The sequence below is a fragment of the Triturus cristatus genome, chromosome 2_2 (assembly GCF_964204655.1).
Source record: "Triturus cristatus chromosome 2_2, aTriCri1.1, whole genome shotgun sequence".
Taxonomy (NCBI): Eukaryota; Metazoa; Chordata; class Amphibia; order Caudata; family Salamandridae; genus Triturus; species Triturus cristatus.
In genome coordinates, this window is record NC_140582.1 from 242,127,576 (window position 1) to 242,142,100 (window position 14,525).

The following is a 14,525-nucleotide window of genomic DNA, read 5'->3' on the forward strand; positions in this document are numbered from 1 at the left end:
TTCTTAAGAACAACTAGAGCGCTTACTGTCTTACTTATGACAAAAGTATGGCACACCTGAAGCCATCTTGATTAGAATAAACTGGTAACACTTAAAACATTTAATTTAAAAAGGAACACAATGAGGGGGTTCATTTTGCCATAAAAATTATGATTAGTGCTGAAGAAAGAAAAATTAGGGCACATTTTGAGTGACTTCTCAAATCCTCTTCTATTTCATTAAAAAATTCTGACATGCAGACTGAAATATGCACTTTCAATACCAGCAGCAGACTTCCCTGGTGAGCAGTAGCTTTACTACAGTGATCTAATAAGCAACTAGAGTGCTAACATTCAGAATTGATGGCAAATGTGTGACACATCTGAATGCCTTCTTGATGGAACCAAAGTAAAAAACTGTAAGTATTTCCTACTGACGAGACTGTAGTAAATGAGGAAATTAGGAAACATCATAACACATAAGTCTCCCAAAATGGCCATCAAAGACAAAAGAGCCCAAATGTAGCCCAAATATCACCCAGATGTAGCCCAAGTATAGCCCAATGACAGAATGTCCCAGAGTGTTCTAACGCACAACTAGAGCGCTAACAGTTTTACTTATGACAAAAGTATGGCACACCTGAAGCCATCTTGATTGGAATAAAGTGGTAACACTTAAAACATTTAATTTACAAAGGAACAAAATGAGGGGTTCATTTTGCCATAGAAAGTAGGATTAGTTCTGCAGAAAGAAAAATTAGGGCACATTTTGACTTCTCAAATCCTCTGCTATTTCATAAACAAATTCTGACATGCAGACTGAAACATGCACTTTGAATACCAGCAGCAGACTTCCCTGGTGAGCAGTAGTTTTACTACAGTGATCCAATGAGCAACTAGAGTGCTAACATTCAGAATTTATGGCAAATGTGTGACACAGCTGAATGCCTTCTTGATGGAACCAAAATCAAAAACTGAAAGTATTCCCACTGAGGAGACTGCAGTAAATGAGGAAATTAGGAAACTTCATAACAAATAAATCTCCCAAGATGGCCACCAGAGCCAAAGAGCCCAAATGTAACCCAAATATCACCCAGATGTAGCCCAAGTATAGCCCAATGACAGAATGTCCCAGAGTATTCTTAAGAACAACTAGAGCGCTTACTGTCTTACTTATGACAAAAGTATGGCACACCTGAAGCCATCTTGATTGGAATAAACTGGTAACACTTAAAACATTTAATTTAAAAAGGAACACAATGAGGGGGTTCATTTTGCCATAAAAATTATGATTAGTGCTGAAGAAAGAAAAATTAGGGCACATTTTGAGTGACTTCTCAAATCCTCTTCTATTTCATTAAAAAATTCTGATATGCAGACTGAAACATGCACTTTTAATACCAGCAGCAGACTTCCGTGGTGAGCAGTAGCTTTACTACAGTGATCTAATGAGCAACTAGAGTGCTAACATTCAGAATTTATGGCAAATGTGTGACATATCTGAATACCTTCTTGATGGAATCAAAGTAAAAAACTGAAAGCATTTCCTACTGAGGAGACTGCAGTAAATGAGGACATTAGGAAACTTCATAACAAATAAATCTCCCAAGATGGCCACCAGAGACAAAAGTCACCCAGATGTAGCCCACATGTAGCCCAATGACAGAAGTGTGCAAAACACTTATTTTTTGTGTATTTGCAGTTTTATATAGTGCAGACTTGTCAGGTATTGGAGTGCTTTACATGAGCATTGGTTACATCACACAAGATCAAATTCATTTTGGTTGTAGACATGGGGAGATTAAGTGATTTGACCAGAATCACAGAATGTTGAGCTGAATCAGAAACTCCAACCTGGTTCCCCAGTTGCAAAGTCTGCAGCTCTGGACGTAACACCACATCCTCTCCCCTAGGTGCAACATTTAATCAAGTGGTCAACTGGATAAAAAAACATAAAGATTACAAATAATTTAAAAGTTCTTTGTCGCTATTTGAAAACTCAGAAAATATGTCCTCATTTTAGTTTTTTAGAGCACTAACCATAATTTTGATGCAAATAAGACCCTCTCATATATGTAATTTCTAAAGGAAATACTCTAGGTATTACAGTTTTGATTACATCAAGATGACGTCAGGCGTTCCACACTTTTGTAATAAATATAGAATGTTAGCAATTTAGTTGTTCATTGGGATACAGGGGCACGGACTCTGAAAATTGAAGGCAGGTAGGAGAGTGCAGAGGCAACAATTTGACCATACTGGGCAGGCAGGAAGGGCAGTGGCAGCACAACAGACTATGGAGGGCAGTGGAAAGGGGGGCAAGGGCAACAAACCAACAATACAGGACTGGCAAGAGAGGCTGTGGCAATATAATAGACCATTGTGGGCAGAAGGAAGAGGCAGTGGTAGTACAACCATACATGCCAACAGACCCGTTTCAGCCAGGAAACGTCCAATGTTTTTAAGCTCAAATGGGCTTTATTTCCTGTCTACAATCTCCTCTTTTTCAATGTAACTCAAAGGGGAAAATCAATACCCCAGTTGTTTTTCAAAATCTCCCTCTTAACAAGTTCAAAATGTTCGCAAGTATGGTACATTGGATCGTGGTAGGCAGGAGGAATTGGGCTGGGACATGAACTCGGATAACAGAGGACAGGAGGGACATGGAGAGGTGCACCAAACTAACCCTACAGGGCAGGCATCATGGTTTGCAGCAGAACAATACACCACACAGCGCATGCGGGACGGGAGTGCAGCACAACAATCCATAGAAAGCAATAGGGAGGGGACATTGTTGACATTGGACAACAGAGAACAGAGGGGAAAGAGGCAATGGTAGCTAGCTGACCATAATGGACAGACAGGAGAGAAAGCTGCAGCATAACAGACCATAAAGGGCAGGAGGGACGGATCAGGGGCATTACAATGGAACAGACAAGCCAGGAGGGAGGGAAAAGGGGTCTGCACATGGAAACAGAGGGCAGGAGCAGCAAGATGACCATGGAGTCAGGCAGGATGGGCACTAGAAACAAGACACACCATGGAGAGCAACAATGAGACTATGATGACATACACACAGACCATGGAGGGAAGGTGGGAAGGGGTCAGGGGCAGCTAGCTGACCACACAGGGTAGGTGGGAGGGGCCATGGCAGCACAGAAGACCATGCATGGCAAGCAGGAGGGTTAGTGGCAGCACAATGGCTATGATGGGCAAGAAGGAGGGTGCAGGGGCATGCACAAAGGACCATGGAGGATAGAAGGGAGGGTCAGGACCTGGGCACAGACAAGAGAGTTCAGGGGAAGGGGCCTCACAACAGACCGTGGGGCAGGCAGGAGGAGCAGTTGCAGCACAACAGACCAGGGAGGGCAGAAGGGTGTGGCAGTAAAATGGACCATGGAGGACAGGAGGAAGGGCATAGGGGCATGGCATGTGGACAGGCAGGGTGGAGGTGGCAGGGACAGGTTACAGTCATCTGACAATGCTAGGCAGGTGGGAGGGGAGTGGCAGCTCAACAGAACACTCAGAGTAGATAGGAGTGGCAGGTCCATGGAACATGGTGGACAAAAAGGGTGGAGCAGGGGCATGCACAAAGACATCGGAGGGCAGGGGGAAGGAGAATAGGGGCAGCAAGCTATGCACAGAGGCTAAGCAGGAGGTCAATGATGGGCCATAGAATTGGGCAATGGAGGGCAGGAGGAGTGGACTGGTACATCATGCTAAATGGAGGGCAGTGGCAGCACATCAGACCATGCATGGGCGGAGGGAGGAGGCTAGTCCATGGATTCAGACAACAGAGGATAGGGAGGAGGTGGATGGGGCAGCAAGCTAACTGTTCAGAGAAGGTGGGTATTAGGAACTTTATTGTTTTTAAAATGTGTGTCTGTGCGAACTACTTAAAATATGAACAAGTATGCAGTATAATCTCACTTTTATTCAAGAAGAAGAGGACGTTTGTGACTGTGACTCCGGGCTCACTTGGCAGAAACACCCCCTGACCCTCCACCCCCAATCGCAAAATGTAATGCCCGTGAAAAGGGTAGGTGGACGCAGTGTTATATAGAACATAGTCCTGAGAGCACGATTGAAAATGAAAACTAGATATAGTATATGGTATAAACTATGCACCAAAAAGTGTGATATAAGATGAACCGGGCGTGAAATATAATATGCAATACATTGTGCGCAATGACAGATTCATTGGAGAGCGCGAGATAGCACAGGCACTAGCGCGTGCTATGCGATATGCGCCTTGGAGTGTAATATGCACAGGGCAGTGTTGTGTAACCTAACTAGTCTCTAAAGTTGTAATATAAAATATGTGCTGGGGAGTGTAACGTTGCATATGCACTGTGACAAAGATATGGATCCCAGATTGTAATATGTATGGCATAGCGCTGTGCGTTATAACATAGGCATCGAGGAAGGCACGTTAGATGGGGCAATATAACCCATGCAAAGGCAAGTGTGGCATGACATATTCACGGGATGGTGTTACAGTGCACATGTTCTAGAGAGTTTCATAGCATACTCACTAGCTGGTGGAATACAACACAGAAGTGTGAGGCAATCGGCAGGCACTGGTGGGTGTAACACAGCGTTGGGCTCAGCCAGGAGCACGCTGTGACTCTCAAGTGAAGTTCGTCTCCTTTCCAGAGAGTAAAATAAAAAGTATTACACATACGGTGGTGGATGTGTGTTTTATTAACCGTGAGGGGGGTTTCTTGCATAGTTTGGTCTAATTTTTGTCGAATCCCCTTTGAATGGCTTGGTGTGCGTGTATATTAAGTGTGCCCGTCAATAGCTACCCATGTTTGTATAAATAAACGACAAGGGTGTCTACTTGGAGAGTACCCACCAGCGGGGGCGCCGTGATTAGGCACGGTAGGGCGTCAGACACGTCAGAGCTTCACTAGCGGTGTAAATACATTCCATGTGGATTCATTCTATGCATAGGCGCCTTTTAATGAATATCACGCAAATCGTCATGATGATAGGTACATACGGTTTGTCCAGCATGTCCTATGTGTTTCTATAAATATATATATTTTTTTAAATAATAAAAAACAAAGGCCGGCCCAGGGGGATGGGGTCCCCGGGGCCATAAGTGGCCTGAGGAGGGGGGCAACGCAGCGCCCTCCTAAAGAATATTTTTAAAAAAAGGCCATGACTCGGGGGTTGGGGTCCCCGGGGCCGATTAAGGCCTTGGGAGGGCCACATTTATTTTTTTCAACAACAAAAATTAGGGTGCAGGCCCTGGGGGATGGGGTCCCCAGAGCCAGTAAATTAGAAAAAGAAGGGGGGCCACACAGCCCTCCTTCTTAAAAAAATAAAATAAATAAAAGACCGGCATCGCGCTGGAGGCCACGCCCCATCCTTGCAGCACTCTGCAAACGTGCCCCCTGGCCAGTTGTAAGTTGGGGAATTAATTCCCCTTCAATACTGAGAGTCCCTGAGGGCCAACTAGCCCAACAGGTATCTCCAGTATGCGCCAGGGAGCTGCGTTGCAGACAGGTGTTCTGAGGCCACTCCCCTTTTTACACCTCTATGCAACACAGCTCTGTGGCCCGTACTGGAGGTACCTAGTGGGCTAGTTTGATCCTAGGGACCCTTAGGATTCAAGGGGACTTAATCTCTCAACTTAGAACGGCCACAGGGCACGTTTACACAGTGGTGAAGGAAGGGGACGGGGCCTGAGGTGACGTGTGCAAACACGCCCTGTGGCGCGTTTTAAGTTGGGGAAATAATTCCCTTTCAATCTTGAGGGACCCTGGGGGCCAACTAGCCCACCAGGTGCTTCCAGTAAGCGCCACTGCTCTGCGTTGCAGAGGTGGTGCAGGCCGTGCCCCTTTTTACACCTCTCTGCCATGGCGCTTACTGGATGTACCTAGTGGGCTATTTTGCCCCTAGGGATCCTAAGGTTTGAAGGGGACTTAATCTCTCAACTTAAAAAACAGCCACAGGGCGTGTTTACACAGTGGGGAAGGGAGGGGACGGGGCCTGAGGTGACGTGTGCAAACACGCCCTATGGCGTGTTTTAAGTTGGGGAAATAATTCCCCTTCAATCCTGAGGGCCCCTGGGGGCTAACTAGCCCACCAGGTGCTTCCAGTAAGCGCCACTGCACTGCGTTGCAGAAAGGTGGTCTAGGCCGTGCCCCTTTTTACATCTCTCTGCAACGCAGCTCTGTGGCGCTTACTGGAGGTACCTAGTGGTCTAGTTGGACCCTAGGGACCCTCAGGATTTAAGGGGACTTAATCTCCCAACTAAAAACAGCCACAGGACGTGTTTACACAGTGGGGAAGTGAGGGGATGGGGCCTGAGGTGACGTGTGCAAACACGCCCTGTGGCGCGTTTTAAGAGGTAGTTTTAATCCCCAGCCCTATTATATACTAGGGGCTTACAGAGGGGATCATGCTGATCACAGGGGGAACCCAACGCATAGTGTTCCCTAGTGTATGTAGGTGTTTTCACTGTATTCTGAGTGACTTTTAACATAGCACTGGCTCTAGGACTGGTTAGTCAGACTCAGTTACCACCAGTATCCGTCTGAAGAAGTTGAGGGTACAGGATGATTTTGCAGCAAGGCTTCTTTCTGCTCTTCTGTTTGTTCTTTCTGCACGTTATCCTTCTTCCTGCACTTTTCTTCGTCTTTGAGGACTTCTGTTGCTTCTTTCTGCATTTCTTTTTGTTCTTTCTGTGCTTTTTTTCTTCTTTCTTCACATGTCCTATCTCTGTAGGCATAGTTAGAAATTAGCATTTAAAAAACCTTTGAAATTCACTGACAAAACCATAGGTTTCAGGCACGTTATAGTTAGGAATTAGCATTTAAAAAACCTTAGAAATTCACTGAAAAAACCATAGGTTTCAGGGGCGTTATAGTTAACTCGTACAAAACCATTGAAATTCCCCCGTTATAGTTAGTTCAGCTAACTATAACTCGCGCGCCCGCAATGCACTGCTGATGACGTCACATATTACATCACTCATGACATGGTCAGTGACATCACTCATGACATTTCAAATGACATCACTCATGAAATCATCCTTGTGATAGAGTGGCAGACCCCCTCTCCCCCTAATATAACCTTTGATACACACATTCAAAAATAGAAACTAACATTTTCAAAACAATGGACATACCAATATCAGTTACAACAACCTATTCAGTAATTCTAAGATCCACATACACATCCACTCATTCACCAACAGTCCTATACAGTCACTCATACATGTACTCACTCATCCTATGTACTCATACACCTATACATCCTATTACACAATGACACTCATCCATAGAGTTACTCACACACATAGAATCAATAAATAAATAAAAATATCAAACATCCATTTACTTACATATACAGTTCTACACACACCACCACACTTACTTCTACAGCAACTTACACATACTTAGGTGCCGATTCGGATCCATTAAAAATATTCCCCGTATGAATCGTATCCGGATTTTTTTACGTACGAATCGTACAAGTCCCGTACAAAATGGCAAGTACGATTCGTATGTTAAAAAATCCATACGAATCGCATTGGGAAAATTCCCCGACACTTCCTCGGGTCGGGTAAAGTGTCCGACACGTCCCCGGACAGTTTTACGTACGAATCGGGAAACTGAAGTCTGAGCGCGCAAGTACGATCCGTCCCTTCCGTCCAAATGCACAACCGTATGGAAAAAACACCGTACGGAGCGAACTCCCATAGCAACCATGGAGACGTCTAACATGTGCCCGCATACGCACCGAACACCGCCACAGCCCACCCCCCTAAGTACACGCCGTACCCCCAGCCCCCCAATAACGCACCGTACCCCCACCCCCGTAGGCACGGAGCATACCCCCACCCCGTGTAGGTACGGAGCGTACCCCCACCCCACGTAGGTACGGAGCGTACCCCCACCCCCGTATGTACGGTGCGTACCCCCACCCCCGTATGTACGGAGCGTACCCCCACCCTCCGTATGTACGGAGCATACCCCCACCCCCAGTATGTACGGTGCGTACCCCCACCCCCCGTAGGTATGGAGCGTACCCCCACCCCGTATGTACGGAGCATACCTCCACCCCCGTATGTATGGTGCGTACCCCCACCCCCCGTAGGTACGGATCATACCCCCACCCCCTGTATGTACAGAGCGTACCCCCACCCCCGTATGTATGGTGCATACCCCCACCCCCGTAGGTACTGAGCATACCCCCACCCCCGTATGTACAGAGCGTACCCCTACCCCCGTATGTACGGTGCATACCCCCAACGCTATGCGCTGGGGGTATGCACCGTACATACGGGGGGTGGGGGTAAGCTCCATACCTACGGGGTGGGGTGGGGGTATGCTCCGTACCTACGGGGTGGGGTGGGGGTACGCTCCATACCTACGGGGTGGGGTGGGGTATGCACCGTACATACGGGGGTGGGGGTACGGTGCGGACGTGTAGGGATGGGGGTACGGTGCGTACCGGGCCCCCTTTTCTCCGTGCATCGTGGCGTACTTAGCTTTTCCGGCACTTTTTGGGTCCTGTAAAAATATTGCCGTCCGAAGTGCTGTGGGTACGAATCGTACTTGCTGGTCCGTGAAACGCTGCCTGACTCCGTGCGAATGTCGCGTACGCGGTGTCCCGGATTGTGGGTATATTTTAGCCGGTCGGTGTTTTTTACGATTCGTACGGAAATGGTGTTTCTGTACGAATCGTACTTGCGGGTTTGTAAGGTGGTTTTCCCGGGTATGAGTCGGACGGAGAAAACGCTCCGTCCGACGATTCATACCCGTTTTTTCCAGGATCGGAATCGGCCCCTTAGTCTTTTAAACAATCACTTATAGAAACACATACTTATTCATACAGGAACTCTTTCAATCTCTCACTCTCACATATACTCCCTTATATACACCAATAGTCACATATACTAGTTTAAAACATATGTAGTTATTCATAAAGACACTATTGAGACAGTCATTCACTCACTAACACACCCATGCACACACTCATCCACCCATACAGTCCTGCACACATGCAATCAATCAATCAATCAAAATTCTTTATTTCGGCCAATTAGGCCATAAAAGTTGCAAGAACAATATCATCAAGATACATCCACATTAATATAAAACCATATAAAATACATACAACCATGATTATATAAAAAGAATTTCTGATTGCAAATAGACATTAAAATTCGTAACTTAAAAGATCAGTCTTTGAGGTATTTTGACCTTAGCTGCCAGGTAGCCATTAAAAATTTAGCAACTGCAAAGACTATATGGGGTGCTGTGCTCATGTTCAGTATTCTTAGCGAATGGAGATAGCTCCTTGAGCCCAAATTTCTGCATAAAGGAGCCAACCAGAATTTTCTAGGTCGATTATATGCAGGACAGAAAAACATGATATGGGATTCTTCCTCATCATGAGTACAGCAGCCTGGGCAGATTGTATCCGTCCTTTTTGTCCAGTTGTGAGTAAATAATTTGATGGGAAGAGTCCCGAGCCTCCATTGGATAAACAGTTTTCTAGCTAGAGTGGGGAAGATGATGTCCATGAACCCTTCAAATTGGTAGGTGTCCTTAAAATCCAGAAATCTAGCAGTCAGAATACCTTTATTAGGAGCGGAAACAAGGGAGACAAAACTTTTTTCCCTATAGATACCCACAAGGCGTTTACGTGGGAGCCTGAGGCAGCCTTGTTCGGGAGAGTCCCATAATTCAGGAAGACCTAGTCGATAAAATTCTTTCTTTATGAAGGCCAGCCAAGGAATTTTATCACAGTGATTATAATTAGGGGTGGGCGGAATTTGCGTAATTGCGTTACGCAAATCTCCGCGAAACGGTAAAAAATCTCCGCGAACACGCAGAAATTCCGCGAACACGCGGAATTGCTTGTTCGCGATGCTTTTTTCCTGTTCGCAATTGCTGTTTGCGTGCTCGAGGAGAAATATCTCGCGAACATGCATTTTGAGAACTCGAACAAGCAAAAATTTCGCGAAATTGCGGAAAGCAGACTTTTGAGCAATTTCGCGTTCTCCGCGGAACGCGAAATTACGCAAATTCCGCAAATTCCGCGAGCGGAACGGAATTTGCCGCCCAGGCCTAATTATAATTCATAACGTGGGCGAGCTCTTGCCTGTAATGTTCGAGCTCAGTAGAAGACCAAAGCCTGTGCCAGAATCTCAGTGGCATTAATTCCAGGTCTTCTCTTATAGAGGGTAAACCCAAATCTAATCTTAGGGGGAGAAGGGGTGTACCACAAGGAAGGGCCAAAAGGCGCCTTATGAAATTGTTCTCTACTTTTACAATTCCTGTACCCACTTTGTGCCCCCAAAGTTCTCCACCATAAGATGCAGCGGCTTTTGCTTGCGTTTTATACATCTCAAGTGCCGGACTAATAGGTTTGTATGTAGAGGAATTTGCCACTTTCAGAATTCCCCCTGACAGTTGAGATAGCTTGAGCCGACTTTTAGCAATCTGGGGTTCCCACGATAAATTCTCATGGAGGGTTACCCCCAGATACTGAAAGGTATTCACCCTCTCCAATCTTTCAGTGCTCAGAGAAGGATTAGGTCTGGTTTTAGATGATGGGTTAAATATCATGAACTTGGTCTTCCCTGTGTTAATTTCTAAGCCATGTTGCTTACAGAAAAGGCCAAATCCATCTAGGATCCGTTGGATTCCCATCGGAGATTTCGACAGCAGGAGGGTATCATCCGCAAACATAATGGCGGGTACCCTCCTGCTGCCCAAACATGGGGCATCATTGTCGACAACAGTGTCAAGGTGTGCTATGACACTGTTGACGTACAAACAGAACAGGGTTGGTGCAAGGACGCAGCCCTGTCTGACACCTCTAAGGACCGTGAATTTTGATGACAGTGCTCCCGACCTCCCATACCTGACCTTTGCATAGTTATTCTCATGAAGCCTGATAATGGCATTTAAAATGTGGGTCAGGACACCTAACTCCTTTAGGGTCTGCCAGAGTTTTTTCCTGGGAACCAGGTCAAATGCTGACCTCAGGTCCACAAACACCATGTACAGCCTTCCCCTCTCAATAGTTACAGTTTTCCAGTAGAGGAGAACGAGGCGGAAGATCTGATCCATGGTGGACGTTTTTTTCCTGAAGCCAGCCTGGAGAGGACTAAGAATTTTATTGTCCTCCATCCAGTCCGAGAGATGGTTCAGAAGAAGGCGCGAATATATTTTTTGAGGGACATCTATCAAACTTATTGGCCTATAATTGGCGGGGAGAAGAGGAGAGCCCTTTTTAAAAATAGGAACTATCTCAGCCCCCAGCCAGGTGCGGGGAATCTCCATCCCACCCAGAATGGAATTAAAAAGTATGAGGAAGTAAGGACCCCAAATGTCTGGGTGAAGACGAAAAAGGTCACCAGGCAATCTATCAAGACCCGGTGCCTTGCCCCTCGCCAGTCCCTCAATTGCATTAACCACCTCGATAAGAGTAAATTCCAATTCAGGAGTAGGGTCAAGGACATTTGTAAAAGCCACAACCCCCTCATCATCACATTGAAGCGGTTCTTGGTAAAGCTGTCCGAAATGGGCCTCCCATACAGATGCTGCAATGTTAGACTCCACTGCAGCCTTGGGTTCTGCCGTGCCAACATTTACCAAAGACCAACATTTTCTCATATCCCTCAATTCCAGTGCAAGTGTGAGATCCTGCCATCTGTTCCAGTCCCATTCTGACCGAGCCACTGCCATAGCTTTCCTATAGTTTCGTCTAAGCTCTGAGATTTTAGCCTTATCGAGACCTGTTTTAACTGTGACTATTAATTCTGTCTTGATCTTTCTGCAGGATGAATTATACCACGTTGGAGTACGTGTTTTGTTTTTCCTCTGCGGAGCCACTGGATAAAAAACATCACCCAGTGCACCCACTAGGTCATCATGAATTAAGGCCAGCTTCTCATTAAAATGCAGATCTTTAGGCTGCAAAGTTAGGAGATCCAGTTCTTCTAACTTTGGAAGTGCTATCCTGTAAATGTTACTTATAGACTCCTCTGAGTTCTGCAGTTTCCCCCACTTAACCCTGCGTCTATTCGAGCTAAGTACCAGGTTCCCGGAATTATGACCCAGCTCAGCAGAGGAAGATCGCGCAGCAGCCACAGGATGCACCATCTCCATTATAAGTGCGTTGTGGTCACTGTCCGATCTAACTGTTACTTTAGAGTCCAGGACCGTTGGCCAAAGACTCATATCTACAAGGATGTAATCCAGCCTGGATTCATGGTTCTTCCTATTAAACGTGCATGCAGAGGGGATGTCAGAAATAGTACGTCTGTTACATGCCCTTAAGGAAAAATTTAATGTTAGGGACATGATTTGCACAGCCAAAGGGGACCAGGATTTAACATACGGAGATTGGCAAGGGGGAACACCCCAAAAATCGTCTTCTGCCGTAAGTGCACCTTCCCTTAGACCTTTCAGGGGCTCAAAGTGGCAATTGAAATCCCCACCCAGCACTATCTTATAGTTGTTAGGAAGAGATTCCAGAAAGCGCGCAAGATCGTCAAATAGAGGGGATTCCATAGTAATACCAATAGGACGTGAGTACACGTTAAGTACTGCTAAGTTGAAACCATTAGGCCACCTGAGTAGAACACACTGTATGTCGGGCGAGAGAGTCGGTAGGCTCTCCGCAGTACACCCAATGTGACTAGCTACCCAAATCGCCAGTCCTCCAGATGGCCTCCCCCTGCCAGACCAAGCTGCAGTTACTTCAAAAACTGCGTAACCCGCTCTGGACTGAGGTTCCCTAGCCCAGGTCTCCTGAAAGAGACAAACGTCACTGTTATTTATCAGAGAGTCCCAATCACTCGTATCTATTTTATTGGAAATGCCGGCGACATTCCAAGAGAGAACCTTGATGACATTTTCGGGCACTTCTAATCCATAACCACCACTTTCCTCCATTATAACATCTATAGTTGGAGATAAAGATGTATTAAGTGACATTTCAAGGGACGGTGGAGCAATAGTACAGACATTAGGAGTGAGTGAGGGGATCGGGCTTGGGTTAACATTGTTAAAACCCTGTGTACTCTTGGGTAAATAAGTTACTAAGCCCTGGGAGTTAGTTGATGACAAAGTCTCCCATCGTAGTACACGTAATTCTCTGGGAGTGGTCTCTATTTTAGTTCTTGCAGGCTCTTGTCGCAGATAACGTCAATCTACCTGTTCAAGGCAACTGTATCTATTAGGATGTATATAGTTAGCATAATTGGGGAGAACATTGCAGCTAGTCCCAAGTCTCTGTCTATGTCCATCAACAACAGGACCAACCCTGGTCCAACCGTCGTCATTATTCATATTTAAATTACTTCTATTAGGATAAAAATATGAGAGGTGGACCACTTCAATAGATGTCATTCGCGTGTTACCAGACCAATTACAAATGTAGGGCACAACATTTGGACTCCTGAAATTTACAATTATGCAATTCCCAGCATTATTCTTATCAGTATAACCAATCCATGGGACCCTTCTTATTAGGAGAATTTTGCCATCAAGGCTAGAAGGTAGAGGACTGTGAATATTTAGCCAACTAGTGACCTTATTATGCAGGGAATAATATGATTCCACCGCATTTCCATGTAGCATAGGAACCCCCTTCAAAACAACTGAATAAACTGCCGCCTCTGGGGGGAGGTTTACCACTTTGCGCCAGTTTTGGGAGCCAGCTTGCCTAGCTGGAGGATGGATTACATTGTTTATTACTTTCTCCTCGGCCAGTGTATATACCGGCCCAGCTAAGTTCAACTTGCATGAGTTTGCTATCATAGGTTGTTGTTGGTTACAAAGTGTTGTGGGGGGAGTTTTTAGGGAACTGTGCTAGTATTATCTATTTGGGTAGCTATAGGTAATTGAGAAGACGAGATGACAGGGTTTGTTGGTAAATTGGAGATACCAATAGAATTCCCAGCTACTCCATGCTCGGCCGTTCTTTGGCCTGAAGCTAAACCCAAAAGTCCCTTGCGTAAATCCATTAGACAAATTTCCATATTGGCCAAACGTTCTTCGAGGGGAATAAGCAATTCCTTCAGTAGAGTGCGGAGGGCCAAGAAGGTGTCCTCCTCCCCCTCACCCGAATTGTGGGGGCTAGGACGATTTTTGGCCGAAATTTGGTGGTGCAATACACCCGTTCTACGTGATGGTTTGACCCTTTGCTCGGTAGTTCCTTTAGGATTCCCTTAGGCCTGGAGCTGGATTTGGCACCTTTTGTGTTTTTACCTCCCGTTAAGTGAGCCCTTGTTTGATTCTTTGGAATTGCTCCCTCCCTCTCACCATGGGCATGCAGCTTCAACTCCCCATTAATGCATGCATTCTGTTTGGAAGCTGCCCCTTCGGCAGGGAGCAAGGGTGTAGGGGCCATACAGGGCGGTAGGGATAATATACTGAGTTCTGCATTTCCTAAATTTTCACAATCAACGGAAGAGGAGGCAGAGCAGTTTGATGCAGGGGCAGTTGCTACTCCGTCCATAACATTTCCCCCCCCTACTACTGGTGATATAGAGACTAGATACTTTTCAGG